The following is a 20,800-nucleotide window of genomic DNA, read 5'->3' on the forward strand; positions in this document are numbered from 1 at the left end:
CAGCCTATTTTTACACTACCCAGCACTCCATCAGATCTTTCTTCTATCTTTGCATTCAAAAGAACCAATGAAGGGGGAGAGCAAGAGGTTCTTGAAACTCTGGAAGATAAATGTTCTCTTCCTCTCTCTCTTCTACTATGGCAGAAAGGGAGGGAGATCCATTTCTGGTTCAGGTTTCCATTTTTCTAAAAATGTGAATTACGTTAAAAAAGTAGAAACATTTCTATACAGTGGCTAGGTTCTCAGATCAATTCAAAAGAGGGTTATTTAACACACACAAAAAAGAGTTGACATTTAAGAGTTAGTAGTATGGTATGGTAAATAGAGGGCAAATCTTGGAGTTGAGAAGACCTAGGTTCAGATCAGCCACTGGCTCTTGCTAATTGTATAATCTTGGGCATATCTCTCAACTTCTTAGACCCAGGACAGCACTCTAATAGTAGTAGTAGTTGTGGTGGTGGTGGTGGTAATAGTAGTAGTAGTAGTAGTAGTAAGAAGAGGGGGAAGAGGAGGAGGAGGGATGATGATAACAATAATAAGATAATAATCATTTATATAATGTTTTAAGGTTTGCAAAACACTTCACAAATATCTTACTTGATTCTCATAACAACCCTAGGAGATAGAGGTCATTATTCTCCCCATTTTACAAATAAGGAAACTGAGGCATACAGAGGTTAAATGATTTGCCCAAAATCACACTGTGAAAGCACTCTATCATCACCTAGATATTTCTTCTCTAAAAATATAAGCTATAGATGAAGAGATGACCTATATCAGTAGAGAAGGAGTTTTAAAGCTGGGAGTGCCTTACAAGAATGAAATCATGGGTTTAAATTTTGAGAGACAGAGAGACAGAGAGACAGAGACAGAGAGAGAGATAGATAGATAGATAGAGAGAGAGAGAGAGAGAGAAAGAGAGAAAGAAAGAAAGAAAGAGAGAGAGAGAGAGAGAGAGAGAGAGAGAGAGAGAGAGAGAGAGAGAGAGAGAGAGAGAGAGAGAGAGAGGGAAGGAGGGGGAGAGAGAGAAATAGAGACAGAGAGATAGATAGATAGATAGATAGATAGATAGATAGATAGAGAGAGAGAGACAGAGAGAGAGACAGAGAGAGACAGAGAGAGAGACAGAGAGAGCGCGAGCGAGCACTGTTTGGAAGACCCCAGTTTCAAGTCTTGTCTTGCCTCAGAGACTTATTAGCTGTTTTAACCTTAAGCAAGTTACTTAACCCCTCTCAGCCTCAGTTTCTTCAGCTGTAAAATGAGGTTAGATTCACTAGTTTTTAAAGCTTCAAACTCTAAGTGAATCATGCTATGATATACAGTTTTTGGGGTTCTAGTAAAATTTCCTGGGTAAACTGATTCTTTACTAATTAAATGCATCCCGGTTACAAAGAAAAAGTACTAGGCTTTGAGTGAAGAGAGCCCTGACTTTGAATCCTGACTCTGATGCTTCATGTGACATCTAGAAGCCTGTTTCCTTATTGGTAAAATGGAAGCAATTCCTGTAAATCCCTCCTTCACAGGTTTGTTATGAGGATCAAGAGATAACACATGCACAGAATCTTGCTAACTTTAATATGCAATCATTAAAGAATCATTATTCCCAATTCAACAAACAAGCAAAGAACCATCGCGACGTTTGACCAGAATGGACTTGCTGGAATTTCCGTATGTGATGCCTTGATCAGGAAAAGAGAAAATGTCTTTTCCCCTTGGCATCTCTGGGCAATGCAGTGATCTGGGTCAATTCTGAAGGATTTAGAAGGGGGTTGATGATCCACCTCTAGACAAAGAACTGTCCGATGCATGTGCAACAAAGCAAACTATCTTTCACCTCAGTGTACTTATGATTTTATCTTGGGGTTTGGGTTTTGTATGAGTGTGCTTTTACAATGACTGATATGGAAGTGTATTTTACTTGATAATACATGTATAATCCAGATCAAATTGTTTACCATCTCCAAGTGAGGGGAGGAAAAGAAAGAAGGGAGACAATTCAGATCTTATAATTTTGAAAAAATATATTAAAAATGATTATCACATATAATTGGGAAATAAAATATCTTTGAACAACAACAACAAAAAGGTTGTGAGCTCCTGGAGGTTGGGGACTGTCTTTCTTCTTACTAATTGTATTTCCAATGTTTAGCACAATGCCAGGCACATCATAGGCACTTAATAAATATTCATTGTATTAGAAAAAAACTTCCTTTCCCCTGAAGACCTTGATATTTCATAACTAGATACAGTAATTTTTAGTTTGGGGAAGAAAATGACAGTAGGAGACTGGGGTCTAATGAACAATCCTAAAGTTACTTAGCAAATGCACATGGGAGGGTTATTGGAATTATTCCACTGGGGAATTGTTGGCAAGGTAGTCCCAGAAGAGTAGAGGGTTGAGTGGGAGGGATGCTATCCATGTGAACTTTGGGCAAGAGAAGACTCATGGATGCCAGGGTGAATTGGGGGATGATTCATGAAATCTCAGAGGTACATGGGATAGAATCTTCTCTAACAGGAAGACACTGGGATTAGAAATGAATTCTTCCACCATTTTAAACTTCATTTCATTGTGAGTTTTTTTCTCGTATAAGTGAAATGACTTCTTTTATGATAAGATGAACATAGAAATTTGTATTGTTATGACAACCCATGTGCAACCTATAAAACAAGTGGGGCTAGATTAAAAGGTCTTTGAAGTCTTTAAGCCCATGCCTGGGTCTAAATTACAATAGTAGTAAGTGGGATGTTCAGGATTTGCATTCAGGTCATCAGTTTCTAAATCCATCACTTTCTCTTCTTGCTGGACCTTACCTCTCTCTTAGAAACAATATTAGCCTGAGAGCCTGGAAAGAACATTGGCTTCGGAGTGAAGAGACTCTCCAGGATGCCACTTACTAGCTGTGCCAATTGAACAAAACATTTTGGGTCTCATTTTCTTCATTTTTAAGATCAAGAGGATCACTTGTGTCTGAAGGTCCCTTCCAGGTCAAACAATAATAACAACTCACATTTATATAGAATTTTTAGGTTTTAAAAGTTCTTTATAAAAATCATCTCATTTTATTTTCCTCACAACCTTGGGAGAAAGATGCTATTAAAATTCCCACTTTACAGATGAGGGAACTGAGCAAACAGAGGTAAAGGGACTCATCCAGAGTTCCAGAGCCCACAAATGTTTGACAGAGAGTCTGAACTCAGGTCTATCCTCTGCAAAACTAATTGCCTGCATCTAATGGACCGTGTGAATCTAGAATTGTTTCTTTCCTGCCAGCTAATGACAAATACCCTGACCCATAAAGTGCAACTTGGGCAAAAGGCTCTGATTTCTCTTTGACAGAGTAATACCTAGATCTTTTTCTATAGCCACAGAGAGCACAGGGCACCTTGTCAGCACAGCTAATCACAAAGAATGCGATTCCTGGCAGTGTTTTGTATTCCATCCTACAGCTGTCTCTCCACACAAATCTCTATTCTGTATATACTTATTTATAAATAATTGTGAAAAATTTATAAATATTTTGTGTTTATTTACAAGTCTTATTTGTATTTGGAGGAGTGAAAGGCATTCTACAAATATAGCAAGCAGTTTTCATACCATTCTTGAAGGGATAAGGATAGGGGCTGGATTGTGATTTCATTGGCAAAGGAATTTCTAGGTGAGGAAATTCCATCACTGGTCCAGATGTCCATTTCAGTTCAGTACAGTTTCTAGTCTTAGACAATTGCCTAGAACTCTGAGGGGTTTAGTGATTTTGCCCAGGGTGACACAGTCATAAAGTGTCAGAGATGGAGCTGTGAAATTGAGAAGAAAAACCACATTACAAACACTAATCGAGGAAGTTTGCCCATAGAAATAGAAAGAAGGAAACTATTTAATAGATAATGAAATTAACACTTAAAAAGAAAAAAAGATGAAACAGGTTAAGATATGCCTTTGGTTTGCCACTCACTCAAGTTCCAACTTATCAGATGGCATTTTGGAAGTGAAGGGGTTGGGGAAGAATCACTAAATCACGAGGGCACGTATTTCTTTAAGACCGTGTGATTATTTCGTCCACATGAGCTAGTTAGACTAATTACTTGTACATCATTAAGTTCCCTCCATAATTAATTATTCCATATAAGCCATGCCTGAACAGAGACAGTGAATTACTGCCCATCCTGGACCATAATGATAATTTGTGCTCCTCTCTGGACACAGCTTAGAGAATGTTTTTTCCTATGAAAACAAATCATCAAATTCTGTACAGGGAAATTCGGTAAAGATATCTTTAAAACTGCCCCAGGACTCTGGTTTTCAAATTTTAAACTGGCAATAGGAACTTCTCCAGCTAAATAAATTACAATAGATTTTCTCTTGAAAAGGATGAATATTTCCAGTCTGATCTGTTGATTATCATGCTCTAAACTTGTTTTAGTTATATAGATATATATAACACACACACACACACACATATACATACATCATCTAATTTTATAATGTAGGTGTCATCTTGTACCATAATGATGTTTTAAACATATGCATAATATACCACTCCCCCACCCAATTCCTCCCAACCCAAACAGATTCTTATCCTCTTTGCCAAACTGAATAAGGAGATGGATGAGGCTGCTGGGAAAATATGACTCTATTCCTGGGTAAGTAAAGTCACTGTTGTAAAGAGGATGAAAAAAAGTCTGGAGCAATTAAAGTAATTTTCTTCTGAATTCATTTATTTTGGAAATTTTTTCTTTAATTGTAAAAGTCATTTCTTTTTAAAATCAGGAGCAAGGAACAAATAGCTTTCCCCCTCCAGTTTATATATTTCAACCACTAGAGGTCTGTATTACCTATTTTTAAAACATTCCCAGACACCAACTTCTCATTTGTGTCAGCCCTTGAACTGAAAATATAATTTCATGTTTTAAAATTAAAGGAAAAAAATCTCTTTAAAGCACAAAAGTAGAGTCCTCTTAAGGAACTTGATGAGGGAGTCATGGAAAAACTTCCTTTAGGAAAGAGGCATAGTTGGATCTCCTCTCACTTCTAGTTTGTTCTATTGCTGTGTATTTCTTTGTTCAGACTTTTATAACCTATAAATCAATGGTCAGTCATGAAAAAGATGCCAGAAATGTTTTTGTTGTTTGTTTGGTTTTGTTTTTGCTAGAATAGACTATTTTCTTCACAAACTTTCCCAGGCAAATGAAGAAAAATGTATTTTTGCATTGATAAATGTTCTCTCTGAAATCGCAAGTGAAAAATACTGACGCCTACATATTGTAGTTTTTTAGTGTGATTTAAGACTTCTGTGTAATTTATTAATTATACAGAATTTTTCTTAATGCTAACAAAAGAAAAAAACTGAAAGTTAATTTTAGTTAATTCTAGGTTTACATAATACAGACATTCATTTTATTATTTAGCAGGGCTTTGTGTGTTTGTTTTGTTATTGTTGAGGTTCTATAAATTTTTCTCTTGCAATTTATCTTAGAATGGATTAAAAATGATCCTCCTTAAAATCTTGCTTTTTTAAAAAGCCTGATACAATTTTAGAGACTCAACATGTCAGTCAAAGGGAGTTCTAGGCAAAACTATGAAGGAGGTCAAATTTAACCATATAGCCCTTCATTTTACTATATCTCCTCTAGGTACCCCAAACTCTGGCCCCCAAAGCTTTCATTTCCCCTGCAGCTTCCCATCAAGAGATTCCCCAAGTAATACACTGTGTAAGTCATACATGGGCTCAAGATCAGATTTTTCCAGATCCCATAAATCACAGCAAAATATTCATGTCCTTTCCATTTTCCATCAGAATCCTATTCTCTAGTAGGCTCTCTGGTAGGGTTGGTAATCTCAAAAATTTGTCAGCTTTAATGGTCACTAGTCTTTACGCTCCTCTCTGAGCTACTCTCCTGGCAGGATAAACACAAGCAAATGTATTTTATTAATAGGAACTTGTTCAATGCATCACCTTTGCTCAAAGGAGTGAATCATGATACACAGTGACAGACTAGTGAGGAGTGGTGGTCTTCAAATTACAGAATCTTTTTTTCTTTTAGAAAACGAAGCATGTATATCATATGGAGGAGAATGGAATTAAAATAGTCATTTTTTAAATAAATTTTTTTTCTAGTTTGAACTGTCTAGTTCAGTGGAGATCAGGACTTGAAGCCTTTGCTGATTTCCAAATTGCTGACCATTGTGTCTCACTGGCTTCAAAGAATTCAAGTAAGGCCAGTTCCTATTCTTTCCTCCCCCTATAGTCTACTTTCATTCTAAGCCCCACCTTGATATTCATGCCATGCCTTCTGTTGTCAATGGCTACTCTCTCCCAAGTCCTTGATCATTGGATCAAGAGTTGAAAAAGTAAAGAGAACTCCACTGTTGCTTTAATTTTCATTTTCCTAATTATTAGTGATTTGGAACATTTTAAAAAAATATGGCTGTTAATATCTTTGATTTTCTTTCTTGAAACTTGCCTGTTTATTTCCTTCAAAAATCGTTTGGGTGGCGTTGAGAGAATAAAATAAAAACTTGTAATTAGGAATATGAAATTGAAAATGAAGATAAAAAAGTAAAAGGAACACGGCACCAAATTAGAATTTGCAGAAAGCTGGAGCACTACGTGTTGGGTACATTACAGTGAGGACTTCTTTCATGTACTGATTGGACTAGACAGCCCCTGAGAGCCCACTCAATTCTCAAATTCTGTGATACTGATTTTTTTCCCTTAATGAAGTGCTTTTTTTACTTCTTTATCTTCAGAGGTGAAGGAAGAAAGAGTGGCAGAAGGCATATAAATGACATGAGATGAGGAAGAGGGAAGAAGAGAGTTCATGATAAAACGCCTCATTTTTTTCCCTGTAAAATAAGACACACAATTCTCAGCAGAGAGGATAAGGAAAGAATTCAAGGAGGGATGGTAAGAGTTATGGTAGAGAATGGGATGGTCAGTTGATAAAGGAGATGCCAAAGGACTGCCTACCAGCAAATGAAGACTTGATTGAAATGACAACATAAATTTGCAGTGGACCCAATGAGAATGGTTGTGTGATTTTCTCTGTCTTCCTTCGGCAATACATGATTAGGAGGCACAGAGGGACAGGGGTGAATGTTGGGAATGATCCAAGGCTTAATTGATAAAAAATAAAAGAACTAGGGATTCAAGAAAGAAAGACAGTGTAGAGCTGAATTTGTTCACAAAGGAGTCAATAATGGGGAAAAAAGAGACTAGTTAGTGCAAGGGAGATTGCCTGGGAGAGGGACCTGATGGGTCAAGGGATTGGTGGGCGCCATATAAAGTAAGGTTGTATGTGGAAAGAGAGAAAGAGGTGAAAAGTCAGTATCAGATCCTCAGATGAGGGGATTTCAGAGTTCTTGAATGTGGAGGTGGTCCATTTGCAGGTCATGGAAAACTCAAGAGTAGGACCATCTTTGTGTGTGACTGAGGTGGGGTGGAAGAGCAGATCCTGGGAACTGAGCAGGTTGAAGAACTGGGTAGGCAGTTTGAGGGAGAATCACTATATCTGGTACTTAGTACAAGCTTGATGAATTGTTTTGAATGTTGTAGAGGGGATTCCTTTATGGAACCAAGTTTGTCAAGGATGGCTTCGGGGGCCCTTTCTGGCTCTGAGATTTTGGGATCCCATGATTCTGTGAAATGGTGGGACCTTAGGATTTTGTCAAAACAGCTCAATGTAGGGACCACTAGAGGGTGCAGCTGACCTTTTATATAACAGTAGGGAGGTTTGGTGATCAGTGTCCATCTGTTTAGACTTCAATGGCAATTGTCAGGGAGGTTGATGGTCTGATTACTTTGATCCATTTAATGAGTGTCCTACAAGTTAGCCTCTGCTCGGACAATGGAGGCTGGAAGAGGGGAACCCATCAGCCCAGGTGATTTTGTATCTTGTTGGTCTGCCCTTTGAGAGCCAGTCTAGTTCAAATTAAAACATGGAGGACACAGTTTTCAGGGCCAGACTCCAGAAGGAAGTCAAAGGCTGTTGGGAAGCTGGTAAATGTAAATGACCCCTCAAGGCAGTGGAAAGAACTCTGGATGGAGAGTCAGAAGATCTAGTTTCAGTGGACAAACATTTATGAAGTACCTAGACTCTGTAAGGCACTATGCTAGGTACTGGGATACAAAAACAAAAAAATGGAAGTCTCCAGAAATGTATTGGGAGAATATCACATATGTAAGTAAATACATAATAGTTGAGAAATAAACACAAGTTAAATCAGGACGAGGGGATTGACTGCTGAGGGGATCAGGGGAAATCATAGGAAGCACATACTGCTTGAATGGACATTTCAAGGGAATTAGGACTTCTGAGAGCCTGAGGAAAAAGTGCATTCTCATTGAGGGGAAAGGGCTTCCATGGAAATGGGAGATTGAGAAGGTTCGTTCAGCTGGATTTTGGACTGTGAAGGAGAAGAAAATGTATTAAGAAAAAAGGCAAGCTATGAGAGAACTTAAATATCTAAAAAATCAAAGTTAAAGAAAAAAGAAAAAGTTTGTATTTCACCTTAGAGGTAACAGAGAAACACTGGAATTTATGGAACAAGATCATAGATTTAGAACTAGAAAGGGATTTATATGCCATAGAGTTCAAGTTATTAATTTTACAGATGAGGAAACTGAGGCACAACGCTTTTAAGTGATTATCCCGGGGCTGTGGAACTAATAATTGTATGAGGTCCAGGACCCCATTCACTATCCCACAGAATCATATAATCAGATCTAGATTTTTGATCAAAGCTCCTCTCTTGAGGCAGCTAGATGGATAGAACACTGGGCTTGGGGTCAAGAAGACCATCAAATCCTACCTCAGACATTTCCTGTGTAATTCTGGGCAAGTAATTTAAACTTTCTGTGTTTCAATTTCCTATGTAAATTCCTATGTATGGACTAGATGACCTGAGCCCCCTTCTGGCTTTCAATCTACAGTATGTCCTTATGATCACATAACTTCCCCCAGGCTAGACTTTATCATAAACGTCTTCTTTTTCATAGGTAAATGCAATGCTAAAAATATCAGACATTAAGGCAGTCAGAGCCTGAGGCTTTTGCCAGAGCTTGGCATATGATTTCATGGATCCCAATGACTCAGATACTCCCTGGAAGCAGGTACAGCTGCATTCGTTGCCAGGCAAGGTGGAAAACTAAAAGGCTCCTCTCTTTGGCTAAAAGATATTGCATAATGTTTCTGTTCCTAATGCCTCTAGGAGGACAAGCAGATCTAGGGCGGCTTGCAGTCTGGGGCTTTTTCGTGAAACAGGACCATTTACAAGTACTCTTTAGCAGATGACTTGGGTTCATTTCCAAGGCTAATATTTCACCGGAAGAGAAATCCCAGCCCATCCCAGCTCTCCCTGGCCACTGTTGTCCTACGTAATCCAAAGTCAATTGCATGTTTTTACACAACATTGAGAGAAAGGAATCGTGTCCAATTTTAGAAATGTTTTACACTGCTTTCTTTCTCAGTACAATTTGACAAATCTAAAAGGCAGGGAGACCCAAGATGTCCTCATTTACATGAGGTCAGATTTGTGCTTCTTTTTGGTTGCATTTCAATGATGAATTCACTTCCTTGTCTACTTTTTTGAGGTGGAAGACAATGAGTGCATAGCATAATATCTGGCACATAGTAGGCAATTAATAAATGCTTGGTGACTGACTATGGAATATCACAGATGTTCTCCAAAAGCTTATGTGTGGTTTAGTTTTCCCAAGGTAGTATCTTTCACTTATTATCATCTAGCAGCATTGGCGAGAATGTGGGACACATGCAGAGCTGGCATTCCGAGAGCCACTCCTTTCCTCCTCTTCCTGGCTTCCAAGGACATTTTTCCATGCTCCACCATTTTCTCTTTCAACTCTCTAAGGTAATGGTGGGGGAGGTGGTTTACAGACATCTTGAATTTGCCCTCTGGGCACTAGAACTGTTGGGAGAAGGTTCTTCAAAGAGGGAAGAGCAATGGTATCAAACTCAAATAGAAAAGGATCCTTGCCACTGCATAAATGACTTAGAACACCACAAATTAACATCATTTATGTAAGTAATTGATTTTTATTTCTTTTATTTCTTTATAATTTCCCAATTATATTTTAATCTGGTTTGGGCTAATTTTGGAGTTTTGCTGTCTGCAAGGACCCCAGATTTGACACTCCTTATATAAATAGTGCTATTTCCTTGTTGCCATACAATCTGTGTCTAAACCCATATTCAATGGACCTGTTTGCTTACTGTTAGGTATCTTTATATATATGAATATAGGACCAGTCTTATGTTGTAGAACATATTACAGGGGGAGTCAGAAGACTAAGAAGAAGCCAAATCCAAAATGAAGAGGGTGGGCTGGGTGAGATCTGAAATTCCTTCTAGCTTTAAATCCTACGTATTATCCCTTAATTATATGATCATAGTTTCTTTCAGTTAAAAAAAATTATGGGTGATGTACATAATTAATTTTTATTTAATATATAATTAAAATATACTAATGTTATTATTAAATTAATATATCTATATTAATATAATGATTTATTTAATGGATAATTTGATATATAAGTAATTAATTTAATATTAATGATTCTGGTGATTAAATGACATTTTTAGTTGTTTTTTTCATTTTTACTGATATTAGGATATTTAATTCCATTCCTGTTCTTCTGTTATGTTTAATTAGGGAGGAAATACAGGACAAAGAGAGAAAGGGTCCTGTCTGGATAGAATCCCCAGTTTATAAGTGGCCAACTTCTTTTGGGCTTCTTAGCAAGAGAGACAAAAAAGTCTTTTCCAAGATCATGTTGCTGAAAATTCTCAAATATCCTTGCTGATTATTTCTCTCAAACTGTTACTTTTTCTCTCCCAGGTGACCTTATATATGACAGTAATTTAAAGGACTTTGTGTCCTTAAAACATAACATCTTCCCCTTAGTTCTGTCTCAATGCCTGAGGTTCCACCATTAGATACATTCCTTGGGTTTAAGAAGCAATGTTTATTTTAAAATGCAAATAATCCTGGGAGGGGCAGGTCATTAAGCCTCAGTAGTCATTAAGGAGTTAGTCTGAATTGGTTAATTATGAATTGGTTAATTATAGGGCTCTCCAATGTAATTGCTAGTTAAGAACCAGGCAACTTAAGACTATGGGGTAGGGGGAGAAAAAGAAAAGAGGTGGGGGGAAAAAAGAAAAGAGTAGAGAAATCAAGAAGGATAATGAAAGGGATGAGGTGGAAGGCAGAGTCTACCCACATTTCCATTTTGTTCAGGGTAGTTCTCCTTTCCAGGAAAGCCTGAGATGCCCCCCAGTACTGTAATGCAACTTTAGAATATTACATATGACTTAGGTTCCATTAGGAGTTTATTGCCCTCAGTTTAGATTCATTTGGAATATGGTTCTATATAATTGCAGAGGTCCAAATCAGGCAGAATGTGTAGAAGAATCAACAGTTTTCTAATAGCTGCCTACACCAGCCATCTTCCAAGAGGTTGGGTTGTTGCCTTGTTGGCGGACGGGAAGTTGGGTTGTTCTCATTGTGCTCCCAATTACTTTCTATTTCTTGCAGTTGGGGCTGTCTCTAATTGAGCCCCATGAGCCAGCTGGCCTCCTTTTGGGAGGGAGACCTACCAGCCCAGCAGCTCCCCTTATTCTTGTCTCCATCTGCAGGAAACAGTAACTAAGGGCCCCTTGCCTAGGCTGGCACGAGAGAAGAGGCAGAAATCAAATTAGCAGGAGAGAAACTATTAGTCTTCATTTTCTGGTTTCCAACCTGCAAACACAGATTGCTAAATACGTCTGTGTTTCCTTTTTCTCATTAGAAAATCTTGAAGACTACAAGGAAAGAAAGAGAGGATGGGAATTTGACGGGGGTGGGGGGGTGGGTAGAGACACCCAACCCCATAAAAGCTTCCCTACAATTCTTTAGAATTTATTTTTTATAGTTAATTATATTTGAAATATTTCAATTAATACACTGCCTCTAGATGCAGTGAACAAACTTGGATAGCCTGCATATTGCAGTCAATCTATGATCATAGACCTATTAGAGGAGGAAGGGACTGTAATAGTCATCTAGTTCATTTTTAAAGATGAAGAAACTAAAACCTATAGAGGAGAAACAACTTATTCAAGGTCAGAAAAAAAGTTAAATGACAAAACCTTGACTTCTATCAGCATCTTCTGGCTTGAAATTCAATTTTCTTTTCCATTATTACCAAGAAATAACTCCCACTCAACATTTTCCTTTGGTTTGACTTCAACAGATTTTGTCTGGATAATGGGTAGATCCCAAAAGCTATTTTGTGTTCAGTGATCTTCCAAGAGGTCTTTGTCCCCTCATAACTTTTGCTAGGGAAGTTTTCAACTGTAGAACACTTTGGGCTATTGGGCATATCATTTCACATGCTTGAGATTCAGCATCTTTACTCATATAATGAGGGGACAAGACAAGATGGCCACAAGATCCCCTTCCAGCTTTGATTTTCTATGTATTTGTTGTCTAAGAAAAGAAACTCCACTAAAAACTGGGGGAAAAGAATTGAATGGTCCCTAGTTATCATTTCATTTGTGGATGAGGAATTCAGTTGTCAGGTCCCTGGAGACAGTAGGTTGTGGTCAGCAATGCATAGAACATTTGTAGGGAAGGCTCAAGGTTCTAAAATAGGCAACTTGAATTGTCATTAAAAAAACAAAAAACAAAGAACCCAAAGTCTCCATTTCATATGTCCAGCTCAGATTTATAGCTATGCAATCTGAGATCTTCTTTTTCCTTTATAGCCACCATGTTTGAGAGCCAGCTAAATGTTAAACCTCTTCAGCTTTTTTGGTATCTTTTCTCTCCTTTCATTCCCTGAAATAAGTGTCATGTCGATGCACCACATTACAATAATTATAATTATGAAAATCATAGTTATAGAGCACTTTACAGGGACAGAGCTTTTCACCCATTTGGTCATCCCACAAACCCTTTGATGCCAAATAATACATTTTAGAGATGAGTCAGGTAGTGTCATAGATAGCACTGGATTTGGAATAGACAGACGTGAATTTAAGTCTGATTTCAGACACTTACTATCTAGCCACGTAACTCTTGCCAGGGCACTTGACAACTCTGAGGCTGTTTCTTCATCTATAAAATGAGGATAATAATAGCATCTGGGAAGAATGTGATGTAATGGAAAGAGAGCCAAGCCTGGAGATCCGGGTTCAAGTCCCAGCTCTCACCCATGGGGCTCTGTGACTCTGGAAAACTACTTAATACCATTGGCAATTCTGTAGTTACGGAGCTAATGTCCAGCACTGGTAGAAAGAGTTTCTTGAGATTGAGCTCCCTACACCAATGAAATAACAGGACAAATGTTCATTTAAAAACCTACCTACTTTCCAGGGTTGTTGTGAAGATCAAATGAGATAATGCTTATCAAGGCATCTTACTAATAAATAGTTCTCTATGAATGAAGGTGAGCTATTTTTAATATTGAGTGACATGTCGGAGCATCCAATGGCTTATGACAGGAAGACCTGGGTTCAACACTTTCCATTAATACTTATTAGTTGAGCAAACCTTGGGTAAGCCCCTTGATACTCAATTTACCCATCTATAAAATGGGAACAACAGTAAAAATAGTACCTACTTTACCAAATGGTTGATCTTCAAGATGCCATTTATGGAAAGTCCTTTAAAATTTCAAAATGTTACAGAAGTGTCCTGGCAGGAATTGCATTACAATTAAAGGGACACTCAGAAGATTTCTACACTCACAATCTCTCTTCTAGGATCTACTTTAGACATGAAAAAAATTTAGGGTGATATCTATGAGGCATTAGGGACAGCTATAGGTGATACAGTGGATAGAGTGTTTGTTCTGAAATTGGGAAGAATCATCTTCCTGAGTTCAAATCTGGCCTCAAATACCCCTTAGCAAGTTGCTTCACCCTGCTTGCCTCAGTTTCTTCATCTGTAAAATGAGTTGGAGAAGGGAATGATAGTATCTCTGCCAAGAAAACTGTGTGATGGAAATAACTGAAAAACAACAACAACTATGGTACATTAATGACAATAAGTACTCTAAAGTTTTTAAAATACTTCTGTGATTGGATCTACCAAATCAGATGGAATTATTCTTTAAGGTAAGAAATATGCTACAATTTCAGCTGGGCTTCGACACAATAGAAGAAAAGCTCTTTAGATTTATGTAGGTATGGAGATGCTTTTTGAATGGATGCTTATGCAGGGTTTGATGAAGCTAGCTTGACTTGACTTCCAAGAGCCAGTTGTTAAATATTTGAGTGTATTTAGACTTCAGCAGAGAAATTTGTAAATGCTACAAATTAGAGCTTGAATTCTTGTTTTGTTGACTTAAGAACTAATGGAGCAAATAACGCAGATTAAGCCTAAAGTCATGTCATGTGTAAATGAGAGAGATGATTATTAAATATTTACTAGCACAGTTATGCTTACAGGGACTTTTATGTAATTTCAGGATAAATATGAGAATTAGAAAGGATCTTAGAGTCTAACTCCTCCACTTAGATGAGAAAATGAAGCACCGGACAGATTATTAATTGATTTGTCCAAAGCCACACAGGATCGTAGTGTGGGGAGATGTCCAAGTTGGCTTGTGTTCATGGTAGAAGTCTAGAGCAGAACGGAGAGTTTATATGTATTTTCCCTCCCCCAGTCTCTTAATGAAATAAAAGATCCAACTGAGTGGAACATTTGTTACACATTGGAAAGATAAGTGAAAAATTTATGGAATGAAACAATAATGTCAAGAACATCCTTCACAAAACACTGTAAGAAAGAAGTCCAGAATTGAAGTCCCACTATTTAATGGCATCCAGCCCTTAGAAGTACCCACTTAGGCTGCTTAATGTGCCCAAGGACAGAGAGTGATGAGTTCAGGCCAGTGGCATCCCTCAGATCAAATCTAATTACATCTGCCTCCCAACTAAACGGAATTCTATCTTTCCCTGTTGTGAGAGCTATAACACCTCTTGGGCCCTCATCTTCTGATTATTGCAAACCTAATTGATTTGTGACATTTTATTAATAAAGTTAACTAAAACTAATTACATACATCAAATAAAAAATTTCCTCTGTGATGAATCTTTCTATTTAGCTTAAGGGTTCTTTAATATTAGAATAGGCTGTCAAAGAAGGCTGTGGAATTACCTTCCCTAGAGATTTGTGACAGTAGAATATTTGAGATTTACAAGAAAAAAAATTCCATGACAAGATGCTTGATGATGATGTGAAATTGTAATTTTCTAACTTTTACCAAAAAACTACAGTTGTTTACTTTTACTTCTATGCTCATAATGGATGAAATGACTGAAGTCATTAACAAACCATGGCAAATTTCATGAATGGGAACATCGGAGCTGGTAATTGAGGGATGATAGAGATCCTGAGAGGGGCAATTAAAGGGGGAGCTTCTCCAAGGAACAAACAGGGCATATTGAGTTTGGACTATCGTTTACAATCCAGTTTGGCTAGAAGGTAGAGTTCATGAAGGAAATAGGATGAAATAAAGGCTGCAGAGGTTGGTGGGCACCAGCTTTTGGAGGATCATAAATGCCAACTTAAGAAGATTATATTTTATCCTAAAGATGGTGAGAAATCACTGATGATTTCAAAGAAGGGGCTGGACACAGTCAGACCCAAGTCTTAGGAAGGCTGCTTTTCTAGCTGAGTGGAGGATGCAGGACGAGAACAAAGACAATAAATGGAATAAAAAGACTATCTACATCACACCTACATATAATACCTGGACCACCAAGTACTCAAATGTTCACTGAAGGAATGGTTGATATTGGCTTTGCCACTTACTGTTTGACTTTTATCTTCCCTGGACATCATTTTCTTTAGCTAAAGAATAACAGCTTTGGGGGAGACAATCTTAATGGCAATGTCTATGAATCCTTGCTAAGATAGGGTCCCCCATGTTCCTTGCACACATCTCCTGCCGCCATGTTTTATCACCAGCCATTCGCCATTTTGAGAACTGTCTCCCTCCTACCTTTACCTCACAGCTTCCCCCACTTTATAATTTAGTTCAGTTTCTACAGTCTATCCTATACAGGAAGTCTTTTGCAGTATAGCCTTCCAACCTACTAGCATTAATCTTGTCTTTCTGAGATTACTTTCCAGCCATATGATGAAATGAATGGAGCTCTGGACCTGGAGTAAGGAAGACTCAAGTTTGAATCTGGTCTCAGACATTTACTAGCCGTGTGACCCTGGGAAAGTCACCTAATATTCTTCCAGTGGAATGTTCAATTTTCACTTTAATTTTATATGTATTTCTTTATTTGTTACATTAAAATTCCCAAGTATCTTGGTCCCTTCCCTCCTTGAATTAGAGAAGGCATCATTTGTCATTTTCATTTTAGTATTTAATATATATTTGTTGAAATTAATTAGAGACCTATTTTTTAGAGAAATTTAGAGAAACTAAGTTGAGCTTCACTCTAAATTCTGCCTAGGGCTTATTTTCCTTTAAACAGACCCAGACAAAAAACAACAGTTGAATTAAGTTTTTTAGTTTTTTGTTAGGTGGCAGCTAGGTGACACAGTGGATGGAGTGCTGGTCCTGTTGTTAGGGTGATTCATCTTCCAGAGTTCAAATCTGGCCATAGTATCTGCACGATCCTAGGCAAGTCATTTAACCCTTTTTGCCTTAATTTCCTTATCTATAAAATGAGCTGGAGTAAGAAATGGCAAATCACTCCAGTATCTTGGTCAGGAAAGCCCAAATAAGGTCACAAAGAGTCAGACAGGACTGAAATGACTGGACAACAATAAAGTTCTTCATGATTTACATTCTCATAATGCTTAGTAACACAAGTCTTGCTTAGAAGGTGAATTTGTGGGATCACCGTGGGGGGAAATCCATCCAAGGTCCAATGACGCCCTGGGAGATGACTTTAGAATTTTTACAAATTCTGGGCAAGAGCCAAAGGACCAGTAACATGCATTAATCTTTTTATGGACTCAGAAGCTTAACTCTATCTTCTGTTGTGACATCTACCAGAACATCTTGCAATTAGTGGGTGTGAAAGACCGGGATGCTCTTGAAGTCAAATCTTAAAACACATTTGACAGGACCACTTGGCCCTTGGGGAGTGATACTCATTATTATTTTATTGGTCAAAACTTCCCAACAGAGAACTTCTTAATTTGGAAGATGGGAGCTCCTTGAAGATTTTTAGTTGTTTAAAGATTCATAGCAAATGTTTATAATCAGTCTCACACAGCTAGATTTGTAATAACAACAGTGATAATGAGAGCCGATATTTAGATAGTATTTTAATGTGTATAAAAATTTTCTCATGGATTATTCCATTTTGACAATTACAATAGTAAGCATTTATGTAACTATGAAAAGAGCTCTGGACCTGGAGGAAAGAAAACGAGTTCAAATCCAGTTTCAGGTCCTTCCTAGTTGTGTGACCCTGGACAAGTCAATTAACCTGTATCTGCTTCATCTTTGTATCTGATATATTCTCTCAGTAGAATGTTTAGTTCCTTAAAGGCAGGGAGGGAGCTATGTCATGTTTGTCTTTGAATCTCCAATGCCTAGCACTGAATAAGTGCTTTTAGGTTTGTAAAAACTAGGCAAATATTACCTCATTTTATCCTTGCAATAACTCTGTAAGGTAGGTGCTCTTATTACCCCCATTTTATAAATGAAGAAACTGAGGGAGTCAGAAGGTAAGTGACTTGCCCATAACTAGCAAGTGTCTAGTGCCTCATTTAATACATACAACAACATTGGGAAGAAGACACCTGGGAATTTTAAATAAAGAAAAACAAATGTAAAGAATATAAAGAAAAATCAAATAAATTTAAAACTTCCTTCCTTCCTTCCTTCCTTCCTTCCTTCCTTCCTTCCTTCCTTCCTTCCTTCCTTCCTTCCTTCCTTCCTTCCTTCCTTCCTTCCTTCCTTCCTTTCCTTTTCTTCCTTCCTTTTGCTTTCATTCCTTCCTTCCTTTCAAGAAAATACCTCTATAGGTCCTGCCTCCCTTTATGAGGAAACTAAGGTTAAAAAAATTTATTACCTAGGGTCACATTGTTAGTAATTGTCTGAAGTAGGAGTCAAATGTGTTTCAGACTCCAGATCTTGTAATCTGTTCTTTATGTCACAAATATATCTAGCCTGGTGGTTTTGCTAAAGCATTTCTTTTATGTTTATATTTATTTAGTATGGTCTGTTTACAAAAGGACCACAAAAATATGTTTTCCCATTAGATAAATGTCTGTAAAGGGTGTGGAGACACATACAAAAATACCTTTTGTTATAAAACCTTTTTTTTCCCCTCCATGATTACTTTGATAGGTTACACTTTGATGCTGAGAAAGTTTCACAGTGAACATTGTCCTAATTGTTCCAGAGGAAAAAAAAAAGAATTCATGCACATCACTCCCCCATCAGCTAATTATTTAGATATTTCAAACACTTAATGCTTCAGTGACTCAGAGATAAATTTATTTTTAATTTCTTGTCTTGAATAACACACAGCCATTAGTCCAGGAACTAAATGTAATTGAAGCACTAGGTAAGAGTGACTGAAAAGTAATTGAGGTTGACATTCTATTAATGGAATCATATTGGTGTAAATATGGTGACCAAGAATTTCAACAATGGCACATGAGGGGAAAAAAAAGGAATTTTGTTAGTTAAAAATAGCTGATGATTAAATTAAAGTACTATTATCTATAGGAGTAAAGATAATAATTGGGGACTGTTTCTCCATTACATCATAGAGGAAAAATAAAGTCCTGAATAAAACAATACAAATATATTTTAAATTATAAAAATCTTTTAAGAACAGAAATTTCAGATCACAGAATTCAGAAGTGGAAGTGCCCCCAGAGATCATCTTGTCAAAACTAATTTTACAAAGGAGGAAACCAAAGACTAAAAAGCTGGAGTGACTTCCTTGAAGTCTCACAGATAATCAGTAGCAAGAATGGGCTTCAAACCCAGGTCCCCTGATCCCAAGTCCAGTGTTCTTTTCATGGTACTGTGTGATAGATCAGTCAAGTCAATACTAGTTGGAAGGAAGCTCTCTGCATATCTAATAAAATTATAAAATCAGAAAGAATTTGCAAACATTAAAGTATATGAATGTAAATTATTTTCCAACTATAATAACATTTTTTGTATTCATATTATCTATCTGTAGTTTGGAAAAAATGAGAACTAGTGAAACAATTGACTAATTCCTGAAAATTATGCTAACATCTTCCTTGCTTTGCTTATTTGGTTGAGTTGTTTTGGGGTTCCATCTGACTCTTCATGACCCCATTTATAGTCTGTTTGAGTAAGTGGTTTACCATTTCTTTCTCCATCTCATTTTACAGGTGAGGAAACGGAGGCAAAAAGGGTTAAGAAATTTGTCCAGAGTTACACAGCTGGTATCTAAGTCTAGATTGAAACTAAGAAAGATGAGTCTTCCTGATTCCATGCCCAGTGCTCTATATCCATTGTACCATCTAGCTACCATATATATTATCATTGACACATAACAGATAACTTCATCTCTCTTGAGCTGCATCAATGGAGAAGATTCCCATGTCAAGAATTCCTCATTCTAATGAAATCAGAGATTCTAATCTCTCCCTTTCCTCTCATCCCTTTCCTTCCCAAGAAGTAGACTTTCTGGGGGAAAAACAAAAACCAAATAAGATTTGTCAAATACTTTAGACTTTTGTTAAGAAATCCATGAACTTGGCATGTATTTGGGAAAAATTTGCTTTCAACTAAAAACAAATACTCATAATGTCCCTTCCCCACCTCTAAACAAGAGGCTATATAAAATTGTACTATGAGAGAGAACATTTCATCTGCTCTGTTGAATGTCCTAACAGGCTCTTTCTCACTTGCTGTAAATGGATTTCAACAGAGGTCCTTTGGCTTTCCCAGCTTAGATCTGGAAATTGCATCATTCTATTTAAATCAACAGCACTGTGGCAATCAGTTAGGACTCAGAGTCCTACAATTGTCAACCAAAGTCAAAACTTCGGTTGGCCTTCCAAGATCCCCTTTAGAATGTTTAATAAGTAAAGGGAGCTCTAAAATGGCCCCAGAGGTGTTAGTAACAGTCAGTACTCAATTCCCTTTTGAAAAACTTTTCAAAACTTTCCTTATCTTTCTGAAATCCAGATATATTAAAAACAGATGAATTCTCCAAGTTGGTTGAAATGGGTTTTATCAGGGTGGAAACAAAAGTATAAGATAACTGGTATAATTATTGATGTTTTTAAGAACACCGTAGGCAGAAAATTGAGTTAGACAATCAAATTTTCTAAGATTCTAGCTATTTGCTTAGTAAATGGCAAACTCCTTGAAGGCCAGAATTTGATTTCCTTTCCTCTTTATAGACCAGTGCTTGGCACAGAGTGATAAATGATTGTTGTCCCATTCTATTTCTAGTTGTTATTTGTAGAAACAAATGCTTTTTGCCTCAACCTATTTCTGATTCTTTATTTGTATTAATTAATATTTGTCAGATCAGATTGGAGGTGTCTCAAAAATAAGGTGGATGGATTGATAAGGAACATATTCACTTTCCAAACAGAAAACCCTTTGTCAAATTTCTAGCTTTTTCCCATTGTCCAGATTACTTATTTAACACTGAATTCCTTTATTTATCAATAGATGGAAAACCAAAATTCCTTGCCTTTTGTCATTCAATAAACTTTTATTTACTCATTGCCTATTATGCCAGGCACTGGGCTGTACCTTGGGAACATAAAAGAGAAAAAAAAACCATAGGCTGCACTCAAGGAGCTTACATTCTATTTTGG

General features: G+C 37.2%; 1 protein-coding gene across 2 annotated transcripts in view; it reads right to left on the reverse strand.

Moving 5' to 3' along the window:
* The window catches only part of AGTR1 (angiotensin II receptor type 1), a 51,292-nt gene that overhangs the window by 17,380 nt on the left and 13,112 nt on the right, over window positions 1-20,800 (reverse strand). The window contains exon 2 of one of the 2 annotated variants that reach the window (XM_016425243.2): window positions 3,599-3,795. The exons of the other annotated variant lie outside the window; for it this stretch is intronic. The gene's annotated coding sequence lies outside the window, so the exon portion shown is untranslated. The remainder of the gene's footprint in view (window positions 1-3,598; window positions 3,796-20,800) is intronic. 2 annotated transcript variants of the gene reach the window in all.

This window comes from Monodelphis domestica, chromosome 8, assembly GCF_027887165.1.
Source record: "Monodelphis domestica isolate mMonDom1 chromosome 8, mMonDom1.pri, whole genome shotgun sequence".
NCBI lineage: Eukaryota > Metazoa > Chordata > Mammalia > Didelphimorphia > Didelphidae > Monodelphis > Monodelphis domestica.